The 24,151-nt window shown below is 47.8% G+C and overlaps 1 protein-coding gene across 12 annotated transcripts in view; it reads left to right on the top strand.

The window, feature by feature from the left end:
- The first annotated feature begins 13,042 nt into the window (after window positions 1–13,042).
- The window catches only part of OSBPL6 (oxysterol binding protein like 6), a 107,679-nt gene continuing 96,570 nt past the window's right edge, over window positions 13,043–24,151 (top strand). For 4 of the 12 annotated variants that reach the window (XM_081207563.1, XM_081207553.1, XM_081207559.1 and 1 more), the window contains exon 1: window positions 13,044–13,792. The gene's annotated coding sequence lies outside the window, so the exon portion shown is untranslated. Of the gene's footprint in view, window positions 13,793–14,081; window positions 14,317–24,151 lie in introns of those variants that run through there. The other 8 variants (XM_081207556.1, XM_081207554.1, XM_081207555.1 and 5 more) reach the window with 4 other exon arrangements.

The following is a 24,151-nucleotide window of genomic DNA, read 5'->3' as shown; positions in this document are numbered from 1 at the left end:
AAGTAAATAAAAGAAAGGAAAAAGGTGGACAATCAAAGGGAAAATAGAGCATATAAGTATCTTCGAACCCATCTTGGTAAGTAAGTAGTACATACATTAAGAAGATTAAGGACTCAAAATAGGTCAAGGGGGCTGGTTTTTTATGACAAAACTACAGTGTGTCATGAATTATCCAAGCTCACAAAGTGACTCCACTGCACACACAAACCCTCAGAATTGCCTTCAGTGACCAGAGTGCTTTATGAGCACAAGACACAAGGTCAACCTATGGTGACAATGGGTGGGAGGAGGGAACATGTCAATATAGATGCGGCCAAACTGGGTGCGGCCGAAATGTAAAAGGGGAATTGATGAGAGCAGAGCATTCTCAGTACAGTGGTACCTCAGGTTACATACACTTCAGGTTACAAACTCCGCTAACCCAGAGATAGTACCTCGGATTAAGAACTTTGCTTCAGGATGAGAACAGAAATCGTGCTCCGGCAGCGTGGCAGCCGCAGGAGGCCCCATTAGCTAAAGTGGTGCTTCAGGTTAAGAACAGTTTCAGGTTAAGAACGGACCTCTGGAACGAATTAAGTACTTAACCCGAGGTACCACTGTAATCACAGCAGTCTGTCCTCTGGCAGAACTGAGCTGTGAGCCAGGATCACTGTGTTCCCCTAGCACAGTGGAACAAACAAAATATCTCCTACGGTCAGATATTTTTCTTCCAGGACTTATTTCCTGGACACAAAGAGCATTTGACAGACATGTTTAGAGACGCTGGTCCAGAACAAACGTAGTAACGTAAGGGAGCACTGTAAGAACAGGCATGCCAAAGCACACAATGGTTGACATCTGTTATCGCAGCTGTTTCCTTCTGTGTCAATTGCTGCAGCAGCAGCCTTGCTCTTTCCTCCTGTCCACAGCCTCTCAGAGAACACTGCTGGGAAGCCATCACATTTCAGCCTCCATGAGAGTCGGCCTTTGCACATTTCAATAATACTCCTTTTTCTGGACAGAAGGATTCCTTAAACATTTAATTGTACATGCAAGCGTAAGAGTAGCCATCTGGATTAGGTCAAGGCCCATCTAGTCCAACAGTCTGTTGTCACAGTTGCTAACCACATGCCCATGGAGAAGCCCACAAGCAGGACATGAGGAAAACAGCCCTCTCCTGACTTGCTGTTCTGATATTTAGAGGCATATTGCCTCCAGCAGTGGATGTAAAACAAAGCCATTGATGACCCTTTAAGCCTTGGATTTGTTTATCCTTCTTTTAAAGGCATCCATCACTACCTCTGATGGAAGTGAATTCTATAGTTTGCTATGCAAACTTTTGTCTTGAACCTCTCAACATTCAGCTTCTTTGGATGACTGTTCTCTGTCCCCTTTCTCCATACTTATACACTCTGTATCCCCCGACCTTTTCTCTAAACTAAAAAGTTCCCCAACTTTTCTTCGTAGGGCAGATTGCCCCAACCCCTTGCTGAGCGATCAGAACTTACTCAGTGAGACAGAGAGGAAAATGCAGTCTGCACTTGCCTCATAGGGGAGCTGTTCCACCCCCTTGAACATTTTTGTTGCCCTTCAGTGAACCTCTTCCACCTCTACAGTATCCTTTTGTAGCTGAGGCAACCACAACCATACACAGTATTCCAATTACCGCATTTTTCTCTCTATAAGACGCACCTGACCATAAGACACACCTAGTTTTTAGAGGAGGAAAGGGGGAAAGCCCTGGTTTTTGGGGGGAATCAGCCCAGTTTTGCAGCTTCTTTTGCAAAGGGGAAAAACCCCATTTTTTTGAGGATCAGCTCAAAGTTGTGCAGCTTCTTTTGCAAAGGGAAAACGTCCCTTCTTTTGAGGATCAGCTCAAAGTTGTTGAGCTTACTTTGCAAAAGGAAAATATTCTGTTTTTATAGGGTTCACCTCACAGTTCTGCAGCTTCTTTAGGAAAGGAAAGGGAGCCATTTCTACAGTGTCCAGAAAGATAATCTAATCAGCCAGTCACATGTCACTGGGGAAAAAACAGCCTCCATCTGCAGAATATTCAACAATGGAGGCCTGGGCAAGGGGCCGGGGCCAGAAAGGAAGCCAGCGATTGACCACACATTTGCTCCATAAGACGCACAGACATTTCCCCTTACTTATTAGGAGAGAAAAAGTGCGTCTTATGGAGCGAAAAATATGGTACATGAAACCTCAGATTCGTATAATGCCATTATGACATTAGCAGTTTTATTTTCAATTCCTTTCCTAACTATTTGTAGCATGGAATTCACCTTTTCCACAGCTGCTGCATGTTGGGGTGACATTACCATTGAGCTACCCATGATGACCCCCCAAGGTCTCATTCCTGGTCAGTCACTTTCAGTTCAGACCCCATGATTTGTCTAGGTGAAATTAAGATTACTGTGCATCATTTTACACGTTAAATACATTGCGATTTGCCATTTTACTGCCCATCCACCAGGTTGGAAGAGAGCCTTTTGAAACTCATCGCAATCCCTTGTTTTAACAAACCTGACTGGTGTGGTATCATTGCCAAACTTGGCTTCCTGACTGTCAAATCATTTGTGAACAAGTTAAAAAGCAAAGGCCCCTATACTGATTCTTGGATGCAGAGGTGGTTGTAGGGTACCCTGACTGGTGCAGCCATACTATGTGCAGCACTGCTGGGGGTGCTGCAGCAATGCTGTAGAATAGAGCATGTGTGGTGGAGGGGGGTTTGTTGCAAATTTTAGCATCACACAGGGTGCCACTAAAATCTGAGATCCCAAAGTCTGCCACAGTTGGGAAGTTCTACGTTCCTCCATTGGGAGAAGTATCCATTTATTCCTGTTCTCCGTTTCCTGTTTCTCAACCAATTACTGATCTATAAGAGGGCATCACTTTGTTGTCCATTATTACTCAACTTAGTCTTTGGTGAGGTAGCAAGGAACTACAGTCATACCTTGGTTCTGGAACGCCTTGCGAGTTGAACGTTTTGGCTCCTGAACGCCGCAAATCCGGAAGTGAGTGTTCCGGTTTGCAAATGTTCTTTGGAACCCGAATGTCCAACGCAGCTTACGCAGCTTCCGATTGGCTGCAGGAGCTTCCTGCAGCCAATCGGAAGCTGTGCCTTGGTTTCTGAACGTTTTGGAACTTCCGGAACTGATTCCGTTTGACTTCCAAGGTACAACTGTAGCTCCAAATGAATATGGATATAATCCCTGAGGGGAGAAGCTTAGCTGTTTAGCTGCACTGTTTGTCAGTCATCAGAGACAGTTCCGCTGCCTATTAAAAAAACAAACTTTTGTCTCTTTTGCTGGAATAAAAGAAATAACATACAAGGTGTTCCCCTAACCATGTGATGCAATGTGTGAGGACCCAACTAAGATCACATGCACCCCATACATTTAAAGCACATGACGTCCCCCAAGGAATCCTGGGAGTTGTAGTTTGTTAAGGCTGTTGGGAATTGTAGCTCTGTAAGGGTAAATGGCAGTTTCCAGGATTCTTTGGGGGAAATCATGTGCTTCAAATGTGTGGAGCGTACGCAGCCTTACTCATACTTGGAGCAGATCCACCGAAATCAGTGGCCTTAATTGAGCCATGCTATTAATTTCATAGGTCAAAGTATGGCTTTGTTGGATACAGCACAGCACATCTGAAATTCCTCGCAGGAGGTTATTCCCAGTATTTTCCATAAATCTACATAAAAACACCATTGTTATAAAACAGAAACCTGAAAGCTGTACCCCATTCTAAGAGTTAATAACTGCAGCTGAGTGTGGTGCTTAAAAGAAATCTGTTTTCAGGGACAGTGATTCTTTCTTGTCAGATGCTGAGGTTAAAGAAGATTGATAATGCCTTACGCAAGCAATTTACAGCATCCTCCAAGGGCTTCAAAGTATAATCCATTGTATTTTAGCTGTAATTTCACATTCAAAGAAGCTGAAAGTAGTTTTCAAAGTGTGTATTTTTTGGGGGGGGGAGGACCTTCCATTTTACAGTGTCCACTGGCATCCTGTGCATTAAATATACAAAGTATTTATCTTGTGATAATCACTGGCCTAAAAGCTGAATTACAGTGTTTATTGTTTGTTGCAATGTGTCTTTTTCTTCTTAGAGGCTCTTGAAGAGTCTGTGTAAAGCTAATTGTTCAATGATTATCAGGATGAGCAGACACCTTCTACCAGATTTAATATTTTTATGATTTACTATGTTTTTATGGTCACACAATATCATTTTCTCATCTGTAATAGGACCCCAGGTGCTGCCTAGATGTTAAGAGGAATGCTGCATGTTTCATCACTGGCTCTTAAAGAACAGCATTGAGGTCCAAAATGTATGTCCTTAAGGAGATCTAGCAATTAATCCTCTTTCCTCTGACAAGTGTTTATGTGAGATTGCTCTGTTTCCTTTTATATTTTATCTATCTATCTATCTATCTATCTTTATTATTATTATTATTATTATTATTATTATTATTATTATTATTATTGGTGCACCAAGTGGTGTGATGCTCTATTGGTTCTTTTTCTGCAGGAAGAAGAATGGAGTATTTCGGGGGGGGGGATTAGTAATGCAAGTCCTTTGCAGTATGTATTTGCTTAGACAATACAATTGTGGAGTAATAACTGTTCCTGAATTCATTCCATCCTCTGATTAATCCACTGCACTACGGATGAACAAATCTGTCAATTCTGGTTTCTTTCAGTTCCTTGTCATTGCAAGCTTAATTTCAGTTCTCCACATTCTGGTGGCAATTTGCATTTTTCAAAACAATCCTCATGAAAATTCATTAGCATTTTTGGGTGAATTTCTCCAAATGTACACATTTTTGTGTGCCATTTCGAAAAACATAATGCATTTTTGTACGTTCTTTTCACCAATTTATGCATTTTATGACTTCAATATAAGTATTTTTGTGCACATCATTTGGTCAGATAACTGCACCCCAGAATCAGAGAACTGTACATTTCACAGTCTAATTGTGTTTTGGATAACATACTGATTCAGAAAGTACAAATCAGGTAGTTTCTCATCGAAATGCAAACAAAATATAATCTCTCTCTCAAACCTAGACTGTGTAAATATTCCAATTAAAGCTGATATTAACAAATCCACACCACCTAGCAAGATCAGGGAGTCTTAGCCAGGGATGCTTTAAACTATGCCAGGATTATTGTAAGAGAATGGCATGTACTGTTCTATTGAACAATCACCCTAGGGTGTCAGCAAAGGGATATCTGGCATGTCTTGTTCTGAAGACAGGAAGTCATAATCTCAGGAGAACATCTGTTGGTTAAGAATCTCTTAATCTTTATTTCAGTGCATCTGTTTACAGCTTCTGTAGCTTATATTACACAAGAGACCAAGGTGGAAAGTTTTCACTACTAAGTCTGCAACATTGTGCCTACTGAAAACCTGGAGCACCAAAATTAACTATTTATTCCAAATCAATATATGATTTTCAGGCCTTGTGGTTCTGCAACTCTCCCTTTTTCTGCCTATGCTCTTTCCCAGTTTCCCTTTCCCTCTGACTCTTCAGTCTGGTTTCCTCATTCATCGGAACTTATCCCTCCTGACCTAGGTTCCATTAGTGTGCTAACCTCCTCCTCTGTTAGGGCCTTTGTGATTCTTTGATGTGGGTCTTTACTGCCCTGTTCTGCTTTGGGATCTCCAAAGTAATTCAACTAACAGTAATTAGAGACCTTACAGCAGGTGTGAGGAACATTCAGTCCCCAGATGTTGCTGAACTACAACTCCCATCACCTTGGCCGTTGGCCATGTTTGCTGGGGCTCATGGGAGTTGTAGTTTAGTGACAACTGAATAGCAACACTTCCCCACCCCTGCCTTGCAGCCTGCCCCAGTCTCCTTTGCGTTTTAGAGTATGGTTACCAGACGTCCCCGTTTCCCGGGGACAATCCCTGGATTCACAAATCTGCCCTGGACAAAATCCGTCCCCAGATTTCATTTAATGTCCCCGGATTTATATTTTAAGTGTTGTAGATTTATTAGTAGGGAATGAATGTTGCGTGATGGGTTCAACAGCACAAGACACATCATATGGGGAATTCCGGCGAGGCAAAATGGTGGGCGCCATGGCAGTGAGCAGCTCCTGAAGCCAACCAGAGCCAACTGCACTACCAGGCTGGCTTCTGGCTGTTGAGACTGCCACTGCCCCCAAGGGGGAACTGGGGATGCCCGGCACTTCAACTGGGGGAACCGCTCACACACACACACACATCCCACAACCCAAATTGAGCTAGGCGCGAGAGCGCCCGGCCAACTGTCCAGCATAGCTCCAGGGCCAGGAAAACCCCCGGAGCCGACATAGGGAGAAGGAGGAGAAGAGAAGTGGAACCAGCCAGAAGGCCTTCTTGGCAGTCACACCCGCCCTGTGGAACACCCTCCCTGCAGATATCAAGGAGATAAACAATTATGCAACCTTTCAAAGACATCTGAAGGCAGCCCTGTATCAGGAAGTTTTTAATGTCTGATGTTATGCTATGTTTTTATATTATGTTGGAAGCCACCCAGAGTGGCTGGGACAACCCAGCCAGATGGGTGGGGTATTAACAACAACAACCTGTTGTATTTGTCGGTCCTCAACCCTTCAAACCTCCCCACTCCCCCCCCACACCTGTTTTATCTGCGCAATGAAAATCTCCTTACATATTGTTGGTGGTAAATTTATATTGGAAACATAGGAAGCTGCTTTTTACTGAGTTACACCTCTGGTTCATCTAGCTAAATATTGTCTACACCGACTGGCAGTTGCTCTCCAGGGTTTTTGACGGAGGTATTTTCCAGCATTATCTGGAGATCCCAGGCCATTGAAATGGGGACCTATTTCATGCAAAATATCTTCTCTGCTTCTAAGGTAGTAGTAGTACTGATACAGTAACTGTGTATATGTGTGTGAATAGAAGGTTCATTTTAATGTACCTCAGAAGTCAAATGGAATCTGTTCCGGAAGTGTGTTCGACTTCCAAAGCACGGCTTTTGATTGGCTGCAGGAAGCGCCTGCAGCCAATTGAAAGCCGCCGAAGCCCCATCGGATGTTCGGCTTCCAAAAGGATGTTCAAAAACCAGAACACCCACTTCCGGTTTTCGATTGTTTGGGAGTTGAGACATTCAACTCCCAAGGTGTTCGGGATCCAATGTACGACTGTATTTTGAATGAGACCGTGATCTTACACTTGCACTAAATGGTGAAAAAGCAGCTGGTTTTCACTGCAAAACTTTCATGTCTTTTTAGATTAAAAAGTCACTATTTGCAGCTGCACTAACCTTTGTCACGCTTGCATTTTAAAACTGGGTTACTAAGCATTTCCCCCTTCTTGTGTGTTGCTTGTACTTGTCATTCTCTGCCGCATTAATGACAGCTGCACAAGCTGTTGTTAGGGTTCGCTTGTCTTGTTCTCCTAACCCTGCGAAATGTAATTGCTTTTGATTGGCTTGTCAGGTCGGTGGCATGCAAGTCATATAGCATAAGATCTTTTTTTAGTTTGCCACTAAATAGCCTGTGCTTTCAGGGGTAGCTTACAGGGCTAAGGCATCGTGTAATCACTGCTTTCTAAAATTAGGCAAATAATAAGTAATATGAAGTTTAACTTGCAAATGACATTCAGGGATATGCCAAATGCTGAAGTCTAAATACTATGGCTGACATAACTACAGTATATGTGGACCAACGGAATAATAAAATGGGAGTGAGAGTAAAAAAATTAGTTGCATCAGTGTGCAATAACTTTCAGTTGTGCAATGGGGCCTCCTGCCCGCCCCTCTCCTGGGCATCCTCCCGCCCCACTTGGCTCTGAGTGGGGCTGGGAGAATCCCTAGAATTGCGCACAGGTGAAGGAGAGCGAGACTGACCTCCCTGGCAAGCCAAAATTCAAAATGATGTCAAATTCTTCCCTGGGAGTTTGCAAGACATGGAAGGGGAAACAGCTGAAAGGTTGGGTATGGAGCAACAAGATTTGCTTCTAGGGGCCACTGCAGATGTCTTTTTCATTGCACATTTATTATTATTTGTGCTCATGATGCTATCAGGATAGCCATATGTGATCCTGCTTTCCAAACTATTTGTACTGGCAAAATAGTTTTGGGGTGACCATATTGCTTCATTCCCAATTGGTTGCATATCTCATAACTTCCTGTGACATTTCATACCACAAAGGTTCTGGGGTGGTGTTGTTTTTTGACCCAGTTTGATTGCCCTGTAGCTCCTCCAATCAGCAATAATGTGGTAGCATAGGGGAAGCATTGTGGAGTGACTGATAAAGCGGAATAAATTAACCACAAATGCACTGCTATTGTGTCAAGAACATGTTGCAGTTCACCTGCACTAAAACATCAGTCAGCTGGTCCCTTGCCATTCCTTCCCATCTCTATCACGAACTATATAGCCAGAACATGTCAACCAGTTTGCATAGAACATGTATTACTTAATGAATGGTATGCATTAATTCTAAGAAAGCTACCTGCATTTCACACAGCCCTTGGTTTCTGCACTTCCAGTTTTGCGTGACTACCCTAAATCAATAGTGCAGGAAGCAGAGAAGCCCCAAGGCCATGACAGCACCAGCTGTTTCCCCTGGGCTATGTCCCAGAACATGCCAGGAGCCATTGGCAACATCCTGCATTCTCAAATGCTGGAATTTCCAAAGCCAGCATTTTGTGCGTTCTAGTTCTGATGTAAGACCGGTACAGTGAAGGTGCATGTTGCTGACTCTGATAAGTGAAATTGGAGAAGAACCTTCAGTATTCAAGTACAGCCGTACCTTGGAAGTCGAACAGAATCCCTTCCAGAAGTCTGTTCAACTTCCAAAACGTTCGACTTCCGAAGCGCGGCTTCTGATTGGCTGCAATCAGAATTGGAAGCTGCAGAAGCCGCGTTGGATGTTTGGCTTCCGAAAGAACTTATGGTTTTCGATTGTTTGGGAGCTGAAACGTTCGACTCCCAAGGCGTTTGGGAGCCGAGGTAAGGCTGTGTATGTTTGATATACTAGGCAAACCACCTTGAACGCATAATGAGAAAATTATTTCAGATGCAGATGGCAGATATAATGGTTGGCCAGCTCTGATTTACCGTCCCTCTAGAATGTGTAATGTAGTTGCCTTGTCAGTGTCATCTGACAATCTCCCGCCAAACGTAAGAGTGCCCTACAGTCTACTCCTGCATGATGCACACTTTTTGATTATTACTGCTCTCTAATTGTGTTATCCTCTAGATCTGTATAGTCTTATTAACTGTATATGCAAGATGCTGTTGCAATGCAGGTCATTTGGAAGTGTTTGCTGTGTCAAAATGCCTCCCACCAGAGCTGTTTAACCAAGTACAAAGGAGCAAAGGATGAGCATCAGGTTATCAATATTAAGCTTCCAGCTTTTCTGCATTGATTCCCTTCTCTCCCCACCCACCCCTTTTCTGGCGTACTGTTCAATCCTCTTCACGATTTCCCTGGCTATGGAACTAGAACCACCTGAGGTCTGATCCTGATGTGGCATTTCTTTGTCCATGTATCTGTAGTCTGGTGGGCATTCCCCAGTACTGAAGTGCCAAATTACAGCACAGGAAATTCACAGCATCTTAAACCCCAGCCTGTTGCTCTTCTCAAGGTTGGAAGGTCAAGGTTTTCCAATATGGTTGCTTTTATGGAGATTGCTTATATTCACTTCATGTTTGCGGAGAGCAAAAATACAAGAATGCCTTTGTATTGCTTTCACTATGGTTGGTTCAGCTCTGGAAGCCATGCCTCCAAAAGTCAGATTGGTGGCTAACCTTCTAGCTTGTGGTATCCTGACTTTGGAATGTTCCTCTGCCATACTCTTCCAGTGCAACGACTTGAGTGGCAGGTGAAAACATTTTAATTATTTTGACTCCTAGTTCACCATTATGCTGACGCTTTACTTTTTGATGGGCTTTTGTTGTTGTTTTCATTTACCTTCTTTTTCATAAGCCCTCTCGGGGCCTTTTTTTCCAGCCGGAATTCACTGGAACTGAGTTCCAGCATCTCTCAGGTGGGCACCTATGCCCTCAAAAGAGAACAAGGGAGGCGTTCATGGCGAGTTCCGGCACATCTTTTTCTAGAAAAATAGCATTGACTAACTACATTTTGTGGGGCTCAGGAGTCCCGTTACGACACCCCTTGCCTGCAGAGCCGGCAGCCACTCACCCCCTTTTGAACACCCTCCCTTGGGGAGTGTTCCCTCAGCGTCTTCTCTTCTCTCCTTGGCAGTTTGCAGGGCAGCCGCAACTGCCACCCCTGGTCTCTGAGCTGCCCCCCTCACTGCCCCAAAGAGAGGTGCCTCCTCACACTGCCCCACAGGGGCCTGGGGAGCACCCCCTGGCCAGCCCCAGAGGCATCATTTGCCTGGGGAGCTTGTAGCCAGGGCTACTGCGACAAACAGCTGTGTAAGCCTTTGAGAGGCAGAGACGTGAGAGGGCATCAGAAGAGGGAGGGAAGGAAAGAGGGATAGAGGCCAGTGTTGCCTGCAGCACCCCTGACCATCATTCAAGGCACCCCAGGGTGCCACAGCACTCTGGTTGAAAACCACTGGTATATACTCCTCCCCTAGCCTCCTCCCCCTGCACCATGCATATAACCTCCAAGTACAGATAGATGAATCTGTCAATTTCCATTACTCTCAGTTCCTTGTTTTTTAAGAAATCTTAGATTTAGTTCCTGCAGTTTATGGTTTTGTTTTAAAATCCTCATGAAAATTTATATCTTGGTGCAAATTTCTCTTAACGTACATTTTGTTGTATGCGGCTTTGCCTAAGAAACAATGTCTTTTTGGCAAGCAATTTCCCTTAACATAATGTATTTGTGTTACTGACATATGCATTTTTATGAACGTATACTTCCCCCAATACATGTACTTGGGTTGCATTTTGTTGCACACCACTCCAATCTCGGAAGTGATGCTTCCAGGGAAATAAAATGCTCACCCAGCAAGGGTATAGCCAGGATTTTTGATGGGAGGGGGGGGGCACAAAAAGTTGTTGAGATTTTTTTGGCTGACGTCCTTTAAAAATGCACATTTCCTTTAAAATGTAAAGGCTTTTGTTGGGGGGGGGCAGAACCTTAGTTTGTTAAATGTTTGCATTGCTTTTTGAGGATTTGGGGGGCAGCTGCCCCTCCCTTGGCTACGCCTATGCCACCCAGGGTTTGTATTTCCCTCTGGGAATGAGGCACAACACAGATTGTGGTGGCTTTAGGATATATGGTTTATTTACATATATATACAACCTGAGCCTGCGACAGAGGGGTTGGAATCCGAACAGACATCGGCCACGGTGATGTGTCCCTCTCTCCAGCTCTCTGCCTTTATCAGCCTGCAACCTTTCCCCCTCTAGGTCACAAAACCTAAAACTCTGCCAACCCTTAAGCTCAATTTGAAACTCTGCCTTAGTGCCTTTGTCTTCTGAGTTGAAGGAGGGGCCCTCCCATTTTGCAGTCTGGCACAAAGCGCCCCCCTCCCTTTGGCTTTCCTAATGGCTCATCACCTTCCTTTTGTTCCCCTACTGGCCCATCAGGAAACCAGCCTGGCTTATATTTTAACATTTGCTGAATCCAGGGGTCCAGTGTCCGGCCTCCAGAAACTCCTAACACAAGGGAGTCTGAAACTCCTAACACGGGGGGGGGGGGTGTTGTCTGGCACGCACAAACTCCTAACAACATTATTTGGTTGCATCTCAAAATCTGAAGGGAGAGTGTGGTTTTGGTGATTTTGTCTCAGCGGCGTTCGATACCATCGACCATAGCATCCTTCTGGACAGTCTTGAGGGGCTGGGAGCTGGGGGCACTGTTATACAGTGGTTCCGCTCCTTCCTCCTGGGCCGTGTTCAGAAAGTGGTGGTGGGGGATGAGTGTTCAGACCCCTGGGCTCTCACTTGTGGGGTGCCTCAGGGTTCTGTCCTCTCCCCCATGCTTTTCAACATCTACATGCGGCCGCTGGGAGAGATCATCAGGAGGTTTGGGCTGGGTGTTCATCAGTATGCGGATGATACCCAGCTCTACCTCTCTTTTAAATCAGAACCAGTGAAGGCGGTGAAGGTCCTGTGTGAGTGTCTGGAGGCGGTTGGAGGATGGATGGTGGTTAACAGATTGAGGTTGAATCCTGACAAGACAGAAGTACTGTTTTTGGGGGACAGGAGGCGGGCAGGTGTGGAGGATTCCCTGGTCCTGAATGGGGTAACTGTGCCCCTGAAGGACCAGGTGCGCAGCCTGGGAGTCATTTTGGACTCACAGCTGTCCATGGAGGCACAGGTCAAATCTGTGTCCAGGGCAGCTGTTTACCAGCTCCATCTGGTACGTAGGCTGAGACCCTATCTGCCTGTGGACTGTCTCGCCAGAGTGGTGCATGCTCTGGTTATCTCCCGCTTGGACTACTGCAATGCACTCTACGTGGGGCTACCTTTGAAGGTGACTCGGAAACTACAACTAATCCAGAATGCGGCAGCTAGACTGGTGACTGGGAGCGGCCGCCGAGACCATATAACACCGGTCTTGAAAGACCTGCATTGGCTCCCAGTACGTTTCCGAGCACAATTCAAAGTGTTGGTGCTGACCTTTAAAGCCCTAAACGGCCTCGGTCCAGTATACCTGAAGGAGCGTCTCCACCCCCATCATTCTGCCCGGACGCTGAGGTCCAGCTCCGAGGGTCTTCTGGCGGTTCCCTCATTGCGAGAAGCAAAGCTACAGGGAACCAGGCAGAGGGCCTTCTCGGTAGTGGCGCCCGCCCTGTGGAACGCCCTTCCAGCAGATGTCAAAGCGATAAACAACTACCTGACATTCAGGAGACATCTTAAGGCAGCCCTGTTCAGGGAAGTTTTTAACGTGTGATATTTTATTGTATTTTTGGTTTTTATGGAAGCCGCCCAGAGTGGCTGGGGAGGCCCAGCCAGATGGGCGGGGTATAAATAATAAATTATTATTATTATTATTATTATTATTATTATTATTATTATTATTATTATTATTATTATTATTATTATTATTATTATGTCTGGGTTGGAGAAATGGGCAGCTTCTCACTGGAACGCAGGCCGAATCGAATTTCTCCTCCACACTCCCCCCCCCCCCGCAGCCACCTGCTTCCGCTGGCAAATATAAACATGCCCCTATGCTTGCATGTAGGTGTGCATGCAGATTTCACATTCATACGTGCGTCACGCAGTCTTCCGAAAAGGGTTCCCTCGACCGCTTCCCTTCCAAAGACTTGAGCTGATTCGCGGGGGGGGGGGCGGAGAGAGAAGAGGCAGCCCCCTCTCCAAGCGAGCAGCGGGCGCCGCGGGGTCCTCGGCTGGCATTTCTCGGCGCCGCGTGCCGGGTCTCCAGCCTGAGGCGAAGTGAGAGGAAAGCGCGGGGGGCTGGACGGAGCAGGGCGGGCGGGCGCTTGGGTGGGTGGGTTCCCCGCGCCGCCGCCGCCGCCCTTCTGCTTTCCAGTCCGCCCTGCTGCCTCTTCCAAGCTGGGCGGGAGGATGACTTGGCACTGACTCCCGCTCCGGCTGGCTCCACGCGTCCGGGTCTTGGCACAGGCCAGCCTGCTCCGTGCGGAGAGGGGCGGGAGTCGTCGAGGCTGAGGGCGGGCGAGCGAGCGAGCGAGGCTGCACGGAGGAGGAGGGGGACCCCCTCCAGCCGCCCGCAGCAGGAGCAGCTCCTTCTCCAGCGAGGAGGAAGAGCCGACGACGCCACACGCGTTCCCTTGGCAGGAGGAGCGCGCCGCTCTCCATGCGCCCTCATCCATCTCCAAGCGCCCGCATCCTCCTGCTGCAGCGGCCCGAACGCGCGCCTTTTGCGCCCAGCCCAGGTAAGGTGCTGCTCCCTTCCTCTCCTTCTCGCTCGGTCTGGCAGCGGCGTAACGCCGGGGGTTGCCTTTGTGCCCTGCTCCCTCCGCATCTGAGGGGATTTCGCAGGCCGGGAGCGGCGGTGGGTCGGCGGAGGAGGATGGAGCCTCCCCGCTCTTCCCCCCACACGCCCCGCTGCCAGCCTCTTGGATAGACCCCGAGGGCCCCTAACGGACGCGTGCCACGCAGGAGCGGCACGTCGCCGCCGCCGCCGAGCCGGCGAGTAGCCGGCCAAGTTGCCCGTGTCAGCTTCGCGCCGCATCACATGCTGCGAGCGATGCGTTGGCGCGGGGGGACAATGGCTGCGTGCGCCGGGACGAAACTGCGCTCAGGGCCGGAGAACCGGTCTCTGTCTGGCCGGCTCTCCGGGTGGGATAGATAAAGCAGAGAGCTAGGCACGCAGGCACGCGCAGGCCTCTCTCTCTCGCTCTGCCTGCACCCACCCACCAACTCGGATTCGGCCAGACAGGCATAGGAAGAGGAGCAGGTCTGTATTCGTGGGCACACTCTCCAATGACTTGGATTGTGCAGGTGCGCGCACATGGGAAGATGCACATGCTTGCGTACCCGTACCCCCCCCCCCCCGCTCACGACCTTAAATGCCCATTGGGGCAAGTCTGCCTTTTCAAACTAGAGTGGTAAAAGGCACTCTGGAAAAGATGCTGCGTTGTTTTATTTTAGAGGGGAGTTGTTGCCTTAACAGGGTTGTTATCCCTGCATTTCTTCGCTGGCATACGAATGGATGATAATACTAATACAGAAGGGATTTCTCTGCCCCCTCCCCGTCCCTTTCCTTTCCTTTGCAGTCAAGATGTGTGTTTCCTGCATAGCGGGAGCATTTTCTCTGCATTAACGATGTCATCAGAAAAGCTGGGCCTGGGATGCGATACCTTCCTCATATAATGATAAAAGAAGCTGCGTGTGCATGCTTAAAAAGTTGTAATCCGATGCTGATACTGTGCTGTAATAAACCTCCAGATGAAGCTTAAACACCCAGAACTGGCGTGGGGGCATGATGTTATATAACATAATTCGGTAGCAATGAAGTAAAACCGTTTTGAAAGCTCAGTTTGCTTATTTTCATCTTGTAAGTGAAATTGGGACATTCTCCTCATTGCAAAAGTACAATTTCACATCTGTGCTTAATTAATTGCTCCTGCATGTTGGAGAAGGCGAGCTTTAAAATTTTGATGGAAAAGTTGGCACACTAAACCATCACCTTTCTTTTTTCTCAGCTAGGTTTCTTAGATGAATTGTGTTTTAATTTTAGTTTGCTCAAGATGCTGTGAAACATTTGTTTATCCTTGCTGTTATTTAAGGCTCTTTGGGAAAGACTGCTTTGACAGGCTCACCCTTTCTAATGCGCAATGTGGTAATCTTTAAGGCTTCCCATCTCTTTAATTTCATTTGACAATCAAATTGTTGTGAGGCTGCCTAACACTGTGGGTGTTCTTGTTGACTAGTAAAAAGCCTTTCACCATCAGGAAATAAAGCCAGAATATCTCATTTGTATTTCTTGCAGTGAAACACATTTCCAAGGTCGAACACTAACCTGCAGTGTAACTTGAATTTAACAATCTGTCATCTGTCAGGAAATGTGCCTGAGCCTCTTTAGAAAATTGTGCACTCATTCCTGCTTGGAAATAATTAAATAAATAGCTTCTCTTTCACATTATAATTTCTAATGTACTAACAATGAGTCACAAGTGCAAGAAACCAGTTAATGTGTCCACCAATAAAATTGTCAGTAGCTGCTGAGCCCTGGTGGCACTAGCTTCTCATTATATGATTGATAGTTAGTTCATAATCTTGGGAACACCTAAATCTTAACTGGATGTCACTGGATCAGAGATTTGAGCAGGGTTTCCCCCCGCTTCCATGGCATAATCTCTTGGGACTGGATATCATTCTCTTATGTAACAACCATCCTTCACTCGTATATCCATGCCTACCTTAATTTGATTGTAGTTTGTCCACATGATATGACCTTGTCTTTTAGAGGCTGCTGAAGAACTGCAAAGAAACAGGATAGGATAAAATGATGTAGGCTGAAGTTTGTTGTATTCAGCTATAGAAATTAGCCAGGTGCCAGGTGCATTTTGCACCTAGCCATTGGCCACATGCAACCAACTGAAGATGCCTGGGCGCCAGGATGGCGCCTGACATCTCTACCATCTGGAGGTGCATGTCTGCGGGTCATTGGATCTTGTATTTTTTCACACACCAGCAACACATCCTGTATAATTCTATCCATTATATTTTATCTGCACCATCGGAATGAATTTCAGGAACCAAAATGCTTTTTCTGTGCAGCCTGAGCAGGAGCGGCGAACAACGTTATAGTTTTAATTGTTGTAGCTTGTTTTCACTTAACTCCACCCCACTGCCCTGCTCACAGTTGTGAAGAATATTCTTATGTTATGAATGGTCTGTGTCCACATTAAGGGGAAAAGAAAGTAGGAATAGGCCAGTATATATGTAGACTGTCCCTGGATCAAGTGACTTTTCTTCTTTTAAGTTCTCAGAATTCTTAACCTAGCTCAAGGTTGTCATCAGAACTAGCCAGATGTTTAACTGATAATCTGTCAAAGTCAGTCCATCGTTTGAAGAAGAAGAAGAAAAAGACTTGTTAGAGCTGTCTTGCCCCAAAATGGCAGCAAGACATTCCATTTTGGCAACTGTCACCTTGGTTTAAGGAGCTGTATGGCACCTCTTTTATGTATCTGAATTTCTAACGTGGGTTGTATTTCAGGATAAATTGATGTGCTTTCATTGTCATGTTGCATTGCCTAGTTGCCTGGATGTATAGCTCATTAATTCAATGTAAGTTAGAGCAAATATTTATGTTTCCAATGCAGTTCCTTTTCAATACACACACACACACACACACACACACACACACAGTATGAGTTACCCACTTAAGTCACTCATTTGCCTCAGTTCTATTTGAAGTTGGCTTCAGTTTGCAGTTTCCTGAGGTCTTACTCAAAGAAGGCTTTTCTTTTTTACCACGTTTTTTCCCCAGCGGTGAAAAGTTTTGTTATGCCAAATGCTACCCTCTAAACAAGTAGCAACCTTGACAAAAAAAGTATTGAATGACGGACCAACTGAAACGTAGCCCTGTGTAGAATTCAGTCGGGCAATCTAATATGAAGGACAACATTTATTAAGCTGAATTAACTGCAGGACTGATCTTGAGGTGGAATGAAACTAAAATACAAATTAAAAATAAAATCCTTTCACTTTATTGGATGAATGGCTGCCATTTCAGAGTTATGTACGGGCAATGCCCAACCCATGTGGAATAAATTATGAATTGTGTATATCCTTCTTTTTCGCAGGAGGGCTAATGTGATGGCTTGGATCCTGTTTTCTAAGCCGAGTTGAACTCAGAGAATGTGGCTTTCCTCTTTTCTGCTGCAGCCTCTTGTATGTACCCCAAAACTGCTTCTCCAGCAGGGGGGACCATCAAGGCTTGCAGCAGAAAGGAAAGATCAGTGATTTTTTATTTTTTATTATTTTAACCTGGTGATAGTGCCTCCTACTTGCACAATGATGCCTTTGGATTGCAGCTGGTGTGATTCAGACTTCCTGTTGTAAGATAGGAAGAATCATTTGCTAATGCACAACATAAGTTGCACAATATTTTGGGTTGTATTCTATGATGCACTCTCAGGTGCTGGTGACCTCTGTCAGGCTTGTTTGTTTGTTTATTCATTTGTTTCATTGTATTTCTATCCCACCTTTTCCCTCCATGGAGCTTAAGTGTACATACATGGTTCCTCTCCCTCAGTTAACCCTCACAAACAACCCTGTGAGATAGGTTAGGCTGAGAGGCAGTGACCGGCTGGAGGTCACCCAGGGAACTTAATGACCAAGTGCGGCGTTGAACCCTTGTCTCCCAGGTGTTAGTCCAGCGCTTGAACCACTATGTGAACTAAGAATATAATGGCCTCCTCCATAGTGTTATGGATTGTAAGCTTTCTGCGCAGAAGGAAAAAAAATGGTAGCAGTGATCAGCTTTGTTTCTTACTCTACCCGTCCCTTTCTACCTTATTCTTAAAAGGCCCACAAACCCTGCCTCTCCTTTGTGCAGTGTTCCTGTGGATGAGTGCTCAGGCTTATTTTGCCACTAGGGATATCCGTGGGAGAAGGAGGCCAAAATATAAATGCCTACTTTTTGGTGAGCAAGGACAGTATTAACTCTGGCTTGGCTTTCCCTTGGAACATGGAAGACAGAGCTTGTTACACAAGTGGATAGCTCAGTTGGTTAGGGCGTGGTGCTGATAATGCCAAGGTTGCAGGTTCAATCCCCATATGGGACAACTGCATTTTCCTGCACTGCAAGGGGTTGGGCTAGAGGTGATCCTCAGTTGGAACAAGAATGCATTCAGTTGAAGGGAATAAGCAGGAAAAAATTAAGATATTTGGAGAGAAGCAGAAGTACAGTACAACCCTAAAGAGCAGGAAATATTGAATTATTTTATGGATGCGACCATAACATTATGGCAATTGAATCAGTATTTTGAAGGCTTTCCTGTTTAAACAGTAGCAAGCTCTTGTCTGAGCAATTTAGTTGACCTGATTCACATATAAGATTAAGCCAAACCATAGCTCAATGTGAACAAGCAAACGTGGATTCCCAGAGAAGAGATGGTGGCTGCTTTGTTTCTCCCTGGCTGCTTTGCTGCTGTGGTGCACTGAACTAAGTCATGGGGTGACTTAGCCTGTTGTCTGGAACTGGGAATGTGGCGTAGTTCTCTTCAGACAAATCACAAGCTGTAAATCATAAGACAACAGCTCCTGGTGGTTCTGGAGAGAGATAAATCACAAGCCTGGATTCGGATAACATTCTAAACCAAGTCATTACTTGACTCAGTGTAGTGCAGTGGCAAAATGACTGGGGAGGAGGTAAATGGCCACAATCCGTTACATGTGAACAGGAGGATTATGTGTGCCAGCTGTTCAAAGCGCTTAGGGCCTGGTTCTGAAACTTGTGAAAACAGACTTCTTACTCAGTCACTTACCAAACTGTCAGTGCAACCCAGTGCTCATCTACTACTAAATAAGACCCACTGAGTTTAACAAGTCTTCTTTCCGGATGAGTGTTTAGGATTTCAGTCTTTGTGAACAGATTGTACAGGTCTTCCGCTGACAGGGTTCTTGAGGTGAATCCCACCCAAAGTGATTTATAGGACCACAGTTGTCTTATCTTATGGGTGGTTCTGAAGGTGAGCCAGCAGAATCTTACCATAATTTAAAAATCAGGCAATAGTATTGCTAGAAAATGGTTCTGCCGACTGTCTTGAAACTTGGCAGTGTAGAAGAGACAGTTCTGAGGAAGGTCCATGCCAATTTTATGTCAGAAAGGATAAGAAGTAGCTTATTTTGAATGAGTTGCCTGTTTGAGTAGAAGCTTCACCAAGCTGACAAGCACTGTGCTGTTTTCCTGACACCAATAAATAAACTGCCACAGGATTAGGCCCCCAAAATGGACTTTGGACATGCCTGTCCTAGGCTTTACATTGTACTGTATCTCTGTTGTCAAGATTGTTCAGTTTTCTTATAAGTTGTTCTTATGCCGTAACTAGAGACTTGTTTGTTTGCAACTTCACAAACCATAGTTTTCTGATTGGAAGAGCACGTTTGTAACTACTGAAGCCCTGCCCTGTGCATGACCAGCAGCACAAATGGAAGGTACTTTTACATCATACATAGGGTGAGATTTGAGAAGTGAGGATGGTGGTCTGCTTCTGACTGCTGCTACTATTGATAAATAGGTACTGCTCTGGTGGGAAAGTAAACAGCATTTCCGTGTGCTCTAGCACTTATCATGGTGCCCCATGCGTCAGAAGTGGTTTAGTCCTGCTGGCCACATGACCTGGAAAAGCTGTCTGTGGACAAACGCTGGCTCCCTTGGCCTGAAAGCAGAGATGAGCAGCATCCCATGGTTGAATTCCACTGGACTTAACTGTCCAGGGGTCCTATTGAGACTTATTCTGTTACTCACTGAAGCATTTAACTTCAGCTATTTGTGGGGTTTTTTACCATCTTTGTTACCTAAAAGTAAAAATTATCCATATTCGTTAGCATGTAAATCATATTTTTGAGAAGTAAACTTAATTAATACAATCAACAGCTTTATTACTGTCAGAGCTGCTTCAAGATCCTAGCTCACAGAGGATCACGCTAGCCAGCGGTCATTAAGTAAAAGTCTTTATTGAATTACAGTTTCCATTCTCACGCTGCTGTCTGCAACTCTACGTCTACTAGCTAGATCGGCGAGGCTCCGTCTGAGTCTCCGCCCCGTGCGCACCAACTTAATATCCTAGCCTTGCTCCACCTTTTCCTCCTGACTGTCCTCCTCTGGGTCCCTCTACCCCCCGGGGCTTCTTCCTTCCGGGATTCTTCTGACGCTGACCCGGACCCTTCTGCCTCCTTGCGCCGGGCTTTAGGACCCGGTTCCCTTTCGGGGCTGCTCACTGCGCCGCCTTCCTCTGCATTTGAACTTGGCGCGCGCGCCCAACCTTCCACTTTCCTCTTAACCGTTTCCTCGCTCCCCGATGGAGGTGTGGCCACTCCTGACTCCTGCCCTCCCTCCTGTGGTGAGCTGCCAGCGCTTCCCTCCTGGCTCCTTTCCTCTTCCCTGCTTCCTGGCGGTGACGCTGGTCCCGATCTCCAGCTGCTCCCCCCTGAGTCTCCTCTGGCTCTATCTTCCTGGGGTGCCTCCCTAGACTCCCCCCTTGTCCTGGCCACTGGTGCTCCTTTCTGTGAATCCTCTGATTCACTGGAAAGACTGGGAGATCTCGGGTCGTCGTCATCACTCATCCTTTCCTCTGTCTCCTCCCCTTCGCTCTCTGTTTCCTCCCTTGCCCGTGCCTCTGCACCTAAACCCCTGACATCCATCCCCCCCTCGAAGCCCCCCAGTCCCCCCTCCCCTCCTTCCGGTGCTGGAGCTGGGGGCTGCTGTTGCAAAGGGACGAACGTCGGATATCGGTCGCTTCCCGTGGCAGGCCTCCAGCGGAACTCTTCCAGGTCTTCCTCTCTGCTCTCGTTGACGACAGTCACCTCCTCTTCCATCTCTGTGCCGCCGTGCTCGAAACCAGGGTCGTCCCCGAAAATGTCCATGTCCGTCTCTCCCGCACTTCCTCCAGGCGGCGTTGCTCTGCCGGAACAGTCCAGCCACTTCCTGCGGAACTGCTCCTCCGGCCTATCGTCCCACCAATACGAGGGTTCTGAGACCGATCCCGAGGGTGACCCCTCCGGGGAACGGACGTCTCGTGTTGGTTCCTCGTCCGAGTCGAACCCCCTGAACGTGCTGTCCGAAAGCGTGGGCGTGAAAAGCCAGTCGTCGAAAAAGTCTGCTGGCATAGGTCTATGTGGGAAGAGGGCATGAAACTCGTCTTTGAGCAGAGGTTCGTCTAAAGCGTAGCCCGGCACCCAGCTGTTCGCACTGGCCGGGGTGCCCTCCCTGGCGAGAAAGTATTCTACTCCCTCTTCCCCCCATCTGGAGTCCAAAATCTCCGTGACGTCGTTGATGCGCTCCTCCTGTGCCACTCCCGCGTGCCCCGTTCCTTCTCTGAGCGGACTCGGCGCCGTTCCGGGTTCCTGGAACCTGTGCGGTGCCTTGTAGGGAGTGAGCACCGATCTGTGGAACACCGGATGCATTCTGGAACCCTCCGGAAGCGCCAGCTTGAAAGCCACCGGGTTGACCTGCTCTTCGACTTGGTAGGGCCCCAGTTGTTTATGCCCTAGTTTCTTCTTGGCCAACGACCTGGCCGGCACTGCGTGGGCTGCTAACCAGACCCAGTCTCCCACGTGGAGCTCTTCACCAACCCTTCTGTGTTTGTCCGCTTGTACCTTGTATGCGTGTTTAGTCAGCTCCAGGTGGCGCCGCAGCTGATCGTGGACTTCCTGCAGCTCCGACGCGAACGCATCTGCTGACTGCGGCTCCCCTTCTCCCCTGCATTCCAGTCCCGGAAAGGTTCTAGGGTGCCGCCCGTTGTTGGCGAAGAACGGCGTGACGCCCGTGGATACGTGCTTCGTGTTGTTGTAGGCAAACTCTGCAAGCGGCAGGTAATCTACCCACGTCGCAGGCTGTTGGTTTGCATAACATCTCAGGTACTGCTGCATGATGGCATTGGCTCGCTCCGCTTGCCCGTTAGTCTGCGGGTGTCTCGCCGACGCCAGATTGATCTTGACGTTTAGGAAGCCCATCAGTTTCTGCCAGAAGTTCGAGATGAACTGCCGCCCGCGGTCGGACAGAATAGACCGTGGCAGACCGTGAACCTTGAACACGTGGTCTATGAACAGTTTGGCGGTTTGCTCCGCCGTGGCCACCTTAGCACACGGAATGAAATGCGCCATCTTGGAGAACAGGTCCACCACCACCAACACTGCCGTCTTGCCCCTTGAGCTGGGCAGATCCGTGACAAAGTCCAGAGCCACCCTTTCCCAAGGTTCGACCGGAGTTTGCAGCGGCTCCAACAGTCCAGCCGGCGGTTTGTGCACCGGCTTTGCCCTCTGGCAGGTGTCACACCTCGCTACGTAGTCTGCGACCTCCCCTCTCATTCCAGGCCACCAGAAATCCCTGGCTACTAATTCCACCGTCTTCTCCTTGCCAAAGTGCCCGGCCGTGGGTGCGTCGTGCAGCTGCTGTAGCACCTTGGCTCGAAGTTCGTCACCCGGCACGTAGATGGCCCCTTTACGGATGAGCAAGCCATCTCGTAGCTGGAAACCGTCGGCCGCTGCCTTGCCCCCTCGCACCTCTGCCATCTTCGTTCGTGCGAAGGAGTCCCCCTGCAACGCTCGCCGCACCGCCTCTAGGTCCACGGTCGCCGCGGCGCACGCCCACACTGTCGGTGCAAAGATGTGCATGGCGGCCGCTGGTGTTGCGTCCTCCAGATACTGTGGCTTGCGGGAGAGAGCGTCTGCCATGATGTTGGTGTCCCCCGGGACATACTCTATTCGGAAGTCGAAGTCCGCAAAGAACTCAGCCCAACGTATCTGCCTCTGGTTCAGGAACTGTGCCGTGCGCCAGTGTTCCAGATTCTTGTGGTCCGTGCAAACCTGCACCGTGTGCTTGGCGCCGATCAGAAAGTGCCTCCACGCCTTGAACGCTGCATGAATGGCCAGCAACTCCCTGTCCCATATGGTGTAGTTCTGCTCGGACTTGCTGAGCTTCCTGGAGTAAAACGCTCCCGGCCGCCACACGCCCTGCGGGTCCTTCTGCAGCAGGACCGCCCCCACTGCTCTGTCCGAAGCGTCTGTCTCCACCCTCATCGGCATGCTGGGGTTGACATGAAGCAGCTGCTCTTCCGACGCGAAGAGACGCTTGAGGGCCTGAAAGGACTGCTCCGCCTGCTCTGTCCAGATGAACTTCTTCTTCTTGGAGCTAAGGGTGTCAGTGATGGCCGCCGTCTGCATCGCGAAGCCCTTGATAAACTTGCGATAGAAGTTCGCAAAGCCGACAAACCGTTGGACCTCCTTCCGGTTGCGTGGGCTCTTCCAATCCAACACCGCTCGAACCTTGGCGCTGTCCATGGCGAGCCCCTTGGCAGACAGCTTGTAGCCCAGAAAATCCACCTCCGGCACGTCAAATTGGCACTTCTCCAGCTTGGCGTAGAGCCTGTGTTGCTTTAGCCTGCCCAGCACTTCCTTGACGTGCTTGTCATGTTCTTGCTGCGACTCCGAAAAGATCAGGATGTCATCCAAGAAACAGACGCACGTCTTGTAGAGAAGTCCCGCCAACACGTGATGCATAAATGCTTGAAAAACGTGAGCGCCATTTTGCAGTCCAAAAGGCATAACTCTGTATTCGTAGGTACCCAGTGGCGTGAACATGGCTGTCTTCCACTCATCACCTTCCCGCATGCGAATGAGGTTGTACGCCCCCCGCAGGTCCAACTTGGTGAACACCTTTCCCTTCCGTACCTTCGCCAGGAGGTCGTCGATGCGGGGCATGGGGAAGTCCGACGGCTTGGTCACACTGTTCAAAATCCTGTAATCCACTACGAGTCTTTTGTGGGGCGTGTCTCGCTTCTTAACAAAGAATACAGGACTGCCCCCCACTGCCTTAGACTCCCGGATGAAACCGCGCTCCAAATTATGATCGATGAAGTCTTTGAGTTCCTGCAGTTCGTCCTCAGACATGGAATACAGCTTCCCTTTAGGCAGCGCCGCCCCCGGCAGCAGGTCAATTTTGCAGTCATATGGTCTGTGAGGGGGTAGCCTGTCCGCCTCCTTCTCGCAGAAAACTTCCAGAAATTCTGCGTACTTGTGGGGAATCGCTTGCAGTGTGCCTAGCAGCAGCTGTGACTCCT

This window comes from Podarcis bocagei, assembly GCF_964188305.1.
Source record: "Podarcis bocagei genome assembly, chromosome: 1".
NCBI classification, from domain to species: Eukaryota; Metazoa; Chordata; class Lepidosauria; order Squamata; family Lacertidae; genus Podarcis; species Podarcis bocagei.
This window is presented reverse-complemented; position numbering and strand designations above follow the sequence as displayed.